Raw genomic sequence first — 9555 nt, 5'->3', positions numbered from 1 at the left:
CCTGCAAGAGAGAACAATTCTTATCATTAAAAACTTTGTCATTTCTACACAGCCATAGCGACCATATAATGGCAAGCGCCCTCACCCTAATAAACGCTCTAAATCTGTGATCTATACCATGAAGCCAATTACCAAAGATATTGGCGACACTAGTTGGATGCATGATCATATAGACCTGGCAAAGCGGCATTGGAAGAACAAGTGTTTAATGGTCTCGTTGTGTTGACAAAAAAAAAACACTGCGTACTCCCATGCCAATTGTGTTTCACAAGATTATCTTTGGTTAGGATTACTCCTCGACGTAAATACCAGGCAAAAATCTTAATTTTGAGTGGTATTTTCATCTTCCAAATCTTCTTATTTTTATCAAATGATCCACCTCCCATGGCGACAAAATAACGTCTCCCATCAATGCCAACGAGAGGTCACTAGCTAGGCGTCCAGGTGGCACTTTGTTAGCTGATTTTCTACAGCTAGTTCCTATTCCGCTTAATTCAAAAACAACTTCGAATGGAATTTTAAAAACAGGGGGAAATAATTCATGGATGCAATGCAAGACGTGTGTTACTACATCATGCAGTGTCTTGATGGGTTGGCACGCGTCTGCCTGTCGGCTCAATTAAGCTTCCAATCATAGGCCGGTTGACCTTATACGGACAAAGAAAATAGCAAGTTAGTTAGGTCACGCAGATGAATATATACATGCATGAAGAGAACATAGAGAGAGCTAGACGTGGACGCGGTGCCTAATAACCAAGCAAGCTGCCAAGATGGAAGAAATCTTAGTTATCTCTAGTTGGCACAATGTATCTGGAACACGGCGTGGCGTTGGAAGAGGAGAATCCGACTCTCTTTTCCCAGCCAAGAAGAACTAACTAAGAGAGGCCTTGCCCTTTACAGCTGAGCATTTGAACGATCCAGGCCTGCATGTGCTGCACGCGCGAGGCCAGCATGTTGCTGCTGTTGCGTCGACAAGGAAGCGGTGGCCCTGTGGACAATGTACGCTTTTGTTCCACCGACGACTCGATCGACTTTCTTCTTCCTGCGTGAGCCCCGCTGAGCGAATCGCTTCTCTCCCCGGGCATATACAACATGCACACGTACGCCGGTACGCGGACCCACGGTTAGGGTTAGCTACAAAAGAAGATCTTGTTTTTTTTCGATAAAGAGAAGAAGATTATATTACTCAGTAGCAAATCATCTGAGACTTTCTTTCCTAGAATACCCCTGAAAGATGTACTGTATCCCACATCATAGAAGATGAATCCAAGATGGCCGTACTACGCCAATTAAGGCTACCCGATACATCATATGAATGCTTTCATGCCAAGAGAATTTTAAATCATCAGACATGGAATCGGATGATAACACGAACATCGACCAATGCCCTCCAAAAGTCAGCAATCTCTCTCTCTCCCTTGTAGCATCATGTTGCTCGCTCGTAGTTCATTCGGATTGTAGGAAACCTTGCTTCTGGATAACATTTTGGTGGCGACACATTAATTATCAACTGCTCGTGGTAGAATCAGGATTGACGAACCTGGACAAAATTAGGATTGGACACATCAAAATTTCTATGGGTTGCTTTCCTATGTACAATCCCATAGGAATTCTAACGAGAGGTTAGATCTCTTGAAAAATTTCGTACGTGTCTATAACAACTTGTACATGTACACAATCTCTATACAAATTTTCTACCCTTTTCTTGTGGTGCAACCAAACGACGTCTGCAACTAGTTCATGCATTTTTTTAATTTATGTAGGATTTCATATGACATGACATACTTTTCATGCGTTTCTGCTATTCCCGTGCTTTTCAAATCCTTTGAACTAAACAAGCTCTTATATAGGAAAGTGTAACTATCCTTCATAGGCGTTCGTGTCCATGGTGGATTCATGGATGCAGTCACTCGATGGGTACTTTGCAATTTGTAATGGCACTCCATGCACATTTTTTTCGTGCTAAAGATTAAGACCATTCTACGGACATAAGTTTAATACTCCATGCATCCTAAATTGACTTACAACTACCCGTGCAACTGATAGTGGCATTATTATTTTTGGTTAGATACCATTAAGTGTCAACGACCTTATGTGCCAGCTATCACCGTTTCTTCCTTGTCTTCATCCCTAATATGGGTATATTTGTTGCCTTGGAGAAGGAGAGCTGTGTACAGGAGGTTTCGTGCATGTGGGTTGCCATCGAATTCACACTATTTCCTAATTTACGATTCATGCTGCCAAATATCATTAAGTTTCATTATATTTCCAATATCTAAGATACATTGGTCAACAATATATACTACCTCCAATCCAAGGCTTAAGAACTTATAATTGTTTGAAAAGTCAAACCAACTAAAGTTTGACCAAGTTTTTATCAAAAAAAAATTACACGTACGCAAAATACAAAATCAATATCATTAGATAGATAATAAAATATAATTTAATATGGTATCTACAAAATATCATATTTTCTGATATATTCTTCTAAAAGTTTAATTAAACTTTGCTTGGTTTGGTTTTTCAAAAAAAAATATTCATAGGATTCATATAGGATTTGTGTAGGATTTAGATCCTATGGGAATTTTCCTACACCTGTTGTTTGATTCATAGGAACATATTCTATAGGAATCTTGTAGTGCAAATCCTATAGGAATAAATTATTAGGTCATACCTCATGAAAAATTCTTTTGGCACAATCAAACACAACTTATCTTCCTATAGGATTGAACTAGCCATGACATCTCAATTCTATGATTTTCCTATTTCTATGATTTTTCTATCCTATGAATCAAAAGGGCCCTAAGTCTTGGAATGAAGGTAGTAGTAGACAATGTCGATTTTCCTTAGAGGAGAATCTAACTCCTGTCCCAGCCAAGAATTTTTTTCAACGGGTCGGTGGGATTAGCGGCATGCGTCAATATAAATGTTAGCCGTCGCTCTTGAATATCGACCCGGCTATGCATGCAATCATCAACCATGTTTAATGAGTTTTTTTTGTTGACAAGTACCTGCCCTCTTGTGATCTAGTTAGCTAGATCAGTAGGCAAGTGCAGCTGTTCATTGTGGCGTACGTCACGGGTTGCGGTTATTCGATCGGTAAGCGGCAAGGGCACTGGAACCACACATGTAGCGGTGTATCTGATAGTGTCACTCATTGCACGCATATTTTCTTCGTGCTAACGATTAAGACCAGTGTCAGTCCGCGGTGTAACTGATACACCCTCTTCAAGAAATCTCCCAAATCAAATGAACATTCACGGGCAAGATGATTGCAGTGTATTCGTGTCGGAGCTCATTGGAGCCTGGGATTTTTTTTTTAAACAGGAGACCAGAAAAAACATACCGGGGCATTGTCTCGCGAAGTCGACTCAGAGGGAACCTGGGGTTCTGCCTCTCGCTGCCACCTCCCCTGCATTCCTCCCTCGTCGCAGCCACCACCGACAACATGCCTATAGCCTTGTCTCTCGCGGTTTTTCTCCCAAGCGTGTGACAGTAGTGGGTGCGAGATGTGCTTCACTTTGACAAGAGGGTCTCGATCTTGAAATGCGATAAAGCCAAGGGCCCATCATTGGTTGGCGTCAGTGGCAATGCATGCACCAGTTTGGGGGCATAGTCGCTCTGCCGGATGCGACCAAGGTGGCTGATGGGACCTATTATGGTAGGTGGTCAGTTCATATGGGCGATAGCCGCGTGGATCTCTAGTGTCGCTTCTCTCTCTAGAGGCATTGTTGTGGGTTTGCCCCCCTCCACCTTGTCTCTGGTTGGAAATCTCTGTCTAGTCTACCAGACCGAGCGGTGGCGACGCATTGACATTGTGAGCCGCTCTAGTACAGTTGCTTCAGCTAGTCATCGTGGGTCTATCTTGCTTGACAAATGTGATGGTGTTCACGATGTGGTGTGTCTTGCAGCGTCGGTCAAGCTTGTTTTGGGGCTTCTTCCTTAGTGGTGGTCTATTTTCTAGTTGTGAATTGTTTGTCCGACGATGAAGCGGCCTTCGAAACAGGGTGATATATAGGGCCAAATATACATATCAGCTTGGGCCAAGGTTTTCAATATGAGCTCGTTTGTGGATAAATTTTTTCAGTTTCACATACGCTGATCGTAAAACTGACCATAGAATCATGGTCGACGAACCTGGACAGAATTACGAATGAATTATAATTCCTTTAGATCGGTGGCCGGTCGGGCTAGCCTGCGTCAATGTAAATTGTAACCGTCATCCTTGAATATGGACCCGGCTATGCAGCCATCGACAGGTTGCTGGCCTCTCGTGATCTGATTAGCTAGTAGGCAAGTGCAACAGTCCATTCAAATCCATGGATTTGGATGCGGTGACCCGATCGGTACGCGGCGGGGCGCTGCAACCACACACGTGCCGGTGTAACTGATAGTGCCACTCGTTGCGAGCACATTTTCTTCGTGCTGACGATTCAGATCAGTCTGCGCAGGATTTGATGTCTCCCTCTCACTGAGGCCTAGACATAAAGCTGATCCATTTCGTTGAAGAAACATCTTCCAAAATCAATCTGAAACAGTTCGATCTACATCTATTAAAATTAGATATGTACACTGTAGTGTGAGATCTAAATGGCGATTTCATACTTCCAAAAAAAGTGGCGATTTCATGGTTAAATATTACAGTTTGTTCTTTACACTAAACAACAAGATCCATACATTTGTCTTTTTAATAGCCAAAAACAAACATGTATTTTTCGAAAAAATAATCTCACATGTACACACTAAAAATTTGTATTGTTCGCGTACTGTTGAGCATCCATGTCAGCGCATTTGAGCATAGGTTGGAAGATTTACCATACAGATTGTGGCGATCACCAAAGATGCTCTGATAAAAGGATAATTGATCTGGAATATGACATGCATATATCATCATTGCCAAAGCTAGAACGAATTGAGATGGTGGTGAAGGGGAGGCGATAACATATCGTGGTTGAGTTTAATCGCGCTCCTTGAGTATCATGACTGAATCTTGGGTGTGAAAATTCTTGATCTAAACCACTATGGCTCAAAATGTGCGTCGTTACCCTTCAGGGCTGTGTTGCTTTTAGAAAAACCTTCTCGCGACCGTGTGGTCCGCCATTTGGATCTTACTTTAGGTGCTAAGGTATAATTGTTAGATAAGAGATAAGAAACACCATACCTTTTACATTTCTATCGCCAATTCGTTGGCAGATACTCTCTAAGGGAACATAAGAGATCGACACCATCTCAGTGTACTTCTCCTTATCTTGTTCGTTGGAATACCATATTGATCATGGCCGACAAATTTCTTGGCCATGAGATCCATGTCGCAATAGACAGTTTGTCAAAAGATGTCAAGTAACTGTTATATTGGTAACGAAATCATCTTGGTGTCAATTTCTATATTTCTTACCCCGTCGCCTAGCTGACCAAAGTCCGGGGGAGAGCTTAACCTTAAACTTTACTGGTCGGCATCCTTTCCATTCCATAGATTTGTTCACAATATAATTGTGAACTTCTCCCGTATCAAAGGAGGAAGATGATACGAGTCAAGAGAGTTTCTCGCTTAAAACAATATGTCCTTCTCGGTTACTTCATTTTCCAAGTCAAATATGTTTGGCTATTGGGTTTTCAATTATGAAAAAAAGGTCTATCATTAATTATGAAAAAAAGGATGCTGGGTCTACGTTCCCCTTATCGTTTTTTTTACGTACCCAAGTGTATGAAGAGGAAGGCATCGCTTTGCCAAGTCACCATGGAAAAAGATCACCCTAACTCATTCGTCAGTCTAACCTAGCCGCCACCTCCTCCTCTCCAGCCCCCCTCCCGGGCGGCGGGGGAGGATCTACCCGCCCCGCACGGAGCAGCCGCCCCCGGATCGCCGCACCTCAGCCGACGCTGCTGCCGGCCTTGGCCCCGGCCCCGGCCTTGGCCTTGGCCCCGACTTCGGCCCCGGCCCGGCCACAGCCCCGGCCCCGGCCTTGGCCACGGCGGCGGTGGCGGCGCCCCTTCTGTCGAACGACGAGGGGGAGGAGACGGTTTCTACGGTGGCGTTCCATGGGAGGTGATGAAGCGCCGGTGGAGGAAGCCGGGCGGCACGGCTACTTGGCCGGAGCCTGATGCTCTCCGTCGGTAGCCATGGAGGATTTGGTGGAGCGGTGGCGGCCTCCGCCCCCGGTGATGGGTCAGCGGTGGTACGCATGATCCGCGCCGCCGTCTTCTTCCCTGGTGATCCGGCAGTAGGGACTGGCGGCGTGGGGGCTGCTGGTCTTGCTTTGTTTTTGGTGGCGGTCCTTGGGTTTCTCGCAAGCGAAGATGAAGATCTATCGGAGGTCAGTTTGCTTTGATCTGGCTAGAGAGATGAGTTCTGGAAATCTCCGCCGACGAATGGAACAGTGCATCTTTTGCCTACGAGTTCGTCGGATCGGGTGGTATTCGGTCGCGCGCACCCATGCTTTTATTCCGACCGTTTGGTTCCGGAGGGAGCGCCGTGAAGCTATATTCTGTGTTGACATCAGGTGACTTTTTGATCCATGGTGAAGTCAGAAGATGGAATATCATGAAGGCCAGATTGGTGGACTGAGTAAAGGAGGTTCGAGTCAACGTGATGCCGAGGGATCTGCTTGGCGTTTCGGGCTTGCAGCAGTAGTATGCATGTGGGGGCGGCAACACATGGGAAGTTCGGAGTCTTACCTCTCAGGGTGAAAACCCAAGGTCTGGCCTTAACTGGTTGTGCCTGGCAATGTTCTTGTTGGAGACATTGTTTTGAGAGTGGGGACTATCTTCGGGGAGAAATCCTAAGACCTTTGGTCGGGCGACGACTGCGCTGGTGCACTGTTTCCTTCTTGGAGGTGTCGCTTTTGGAGAGTCTGTACTTCAGGTGTTATCATGGTGGTGGTTGTATTGCTGTTGCTAGGTCTAGAAGGCTGTAGCGGGACTTTTATTTCTTAGTTTTCTTTACTCTTTTTTGACTGTGTGCATCCGTACTGACATTAAGGTGGGGCGTTGTTGCAGAGGCTGGATATAATTGGTATCTTTTGATATTAATATATTTCCTTTATCGAAAAAAAAGTGACGCGGCACATGGTGGTGCTCCTCGAATCTCTGTTCTTGGCACATCACCCCCATCCATCAACGACACAAAATGTTCAGTCCGACACGACATCTTATCACCTCAGGAGGATAAAGCTTCTAGAAGGGCGGCCCCATCCTGATCACGCACTTTGTATGGCGAAACGTCAGGTAGGCATGCACAGCATCACTCACTCACTTCAGATCCATAATCGAACTGCTGCCCACCAAACTGGACCCACCTGGACTGGAACAGAACTAAAGTGTGGTGTCCTTTGTGCTCGAACCAAAAGGCCAAACAAAAGCTGTGGATGATTAACGGTGATCAGTGGGCCGGGCTTCCCCACCTCCAGCTCGGGACGATGTCGACTGGTCTCCCCCCGTCTCCGCCTCACCCTCACATGATGAGCAGAATAGCAGATAACCTGCACTTCACCTCTCCCGCCATTTGGCCTCTTCCCCTCGTTCTTATCCTGCTAGAGCCACCTTCTCGCCCATCCGACCCCAAGCTCCTGAATTCTATAGTTTATCCCCAAATACTTTTCTACATGATACACCTATGAAATGGATTGAAAATGATAGCGAGACAAGTGAAGATCCCCGTCTCCTTGTCATGGACCCGGCTGTGCGATCTTTTTTTCTATTCCCAGTGCGTGGAAAAGTTGGGCGCGCGCGGCGATTTACACAAAAATAACCCAAAAGTGGAAGAAAAGCACAGACTGACCCTCCGGCGAAACTATTTCACCAATCTAACCCTTTTGTGTGGCGCCCCTCTCAAGGGCGCCACACATGCCCATGTGGCGCCCCGGCGGCTGGCGCCACACACTCATCCTACGTGGCCCGTCGACGCCGAGGCGGTGACCCCGATCCGACGTGGCGACGACGAGTGGCGCCGCTCCGGCCGGCGCCACACTTTGAAAGTGTGGCGCCCCGGGAAGGGCGCCACACATTGACTTAAGTTTGGGCGCCGCGCGCGCCCAGCCCGACCCTTCTTCTTTCTTTCTCTTCTTCTCTTCCTCCTCCCCAACCCGGTTCTCTCTCTCCTCCCTCTCCCCACCAAATCCACCACCAAATCGTCGGATCTGTCCGTGGAGATCGTTCTCCATCCATTTGTCAAGGTAATCTCCTTCAAATCTTCTCCATTCATCCACTAATTTCATAGATCGGGCTAGATTTGGACATGAACCCTAGACATGTTTTCTTTCTTTTGTGCACTCTATATTGTATTGTTTGTGTTGGAGATGGTAGCCTCATGTATGCATGTGTTTGAACCATAGATGTGTAGAAATCTACATATGAAATTTCACATGTATGTGTATGAACTCTATGTATGTATGTGTATGTATGTGTATGAACCCACATGTATGCCTAGTATTTGTGATGGAGTTACTCATATTTGTTAGTTGAATGGATCGTAATATGGTTCAAAAATGTAAACATGTAGGATGGCCGGTGCCGGTGGACGGGGAAGGGGCGGCCGCCGCGGTCCTGGGCGCCCCCCGGGCCGGGGAAGGGGCCGCCGCGGTGGAGCAGCAAGGGCCCCACGATCACCATCACCTGCATCCTCCTCGTCTTCGCATGACGAACGCTGCTTCGAGTTCCTCCTTCGTATCGACGACGATCCACTCGGCATCAAGCGGCTACCGGACAAGTTCGCCGAGTTCGTCGACGGCGTCGAGCCGGCGCACTTGCAGCTACGGGAGGCTAGCTGCAACTTCGCCGCTGGCCCGTGGAGGTCCCGTTCGACGGGCAGGGCAAGATGTACCCGCACACGGGGTGGGACAAGTTCGCCCGTGACCTCCACCTCGAGCCCGGCTGCCGGCTCACCTTCTCGTACGAGGGGGACGGCGAGATGATCGTCAAGGTGTTCGACGACACCGCCTCGCCGTGTGCACTACCCCCACACCGGCGAATCCGGCTCCGACACCGATAGTTAGAACGTCGAGTGTTGTCAACTCTATCTTCGTTGCTTCGTGTTGTTTGAATTCTATCTTAAATTGTATGAAACTATGTGCTACGATGTTAGGTATGATGATGTTATGTCGATGATGTGTGTACGAAATGGCTGTTGATATGATGTGTGTATGATATAGCTTTTGACATGATGGCAGTTTTGTTGGAATATGGTAGGATTTTCCATGGTTTTAACACATGTCAATGAGTGGCGCCCTTCCCACCGGCGCCACATTGCACGATGTGGCGCCCGTGGCATCGGCGCCACGGATGCATGTCTAATTGCACAAAACATATCGTAAGATAAATCGTCGGGACTTAGCCGTTTTGGCGACCCTCTTTGTGTGGCGCCGTGGCACGCGCGCCACGGAGCATGTGTGGCGCCGATGCCACGGGCGCCACACAAAGAGGGTCGCCAAAACGGCTAAGTCCCGTACGATTTGTCTTACAGTATGTTTTGGATCCAATAGCTCATATAAGTTGGCATGTGTGACGCCGACGCCACGGGCGCCACACAAGCACATGTGGCGCCAGGGAGAAGGGCGCCAC

The sequence above is a fragment of the Lolium rigidum genome, chromosome 3 (assembly GCF_022539505.1).
Source record: "Lolium rigidum isolate FL_2022 chromosome 3, APGP_CSIRO_Lrig_0.1, whole genome shotgun sequence".
NCBI classification, from domain to species: Eukaryota; Viridiplantae; Streptophyta; class Magnoliopsida; order Poales; family Poaceae; genus Lolium; species Lolium rigidum.
Note: the sequence above shows the minus strand (reverse complement) of the source record.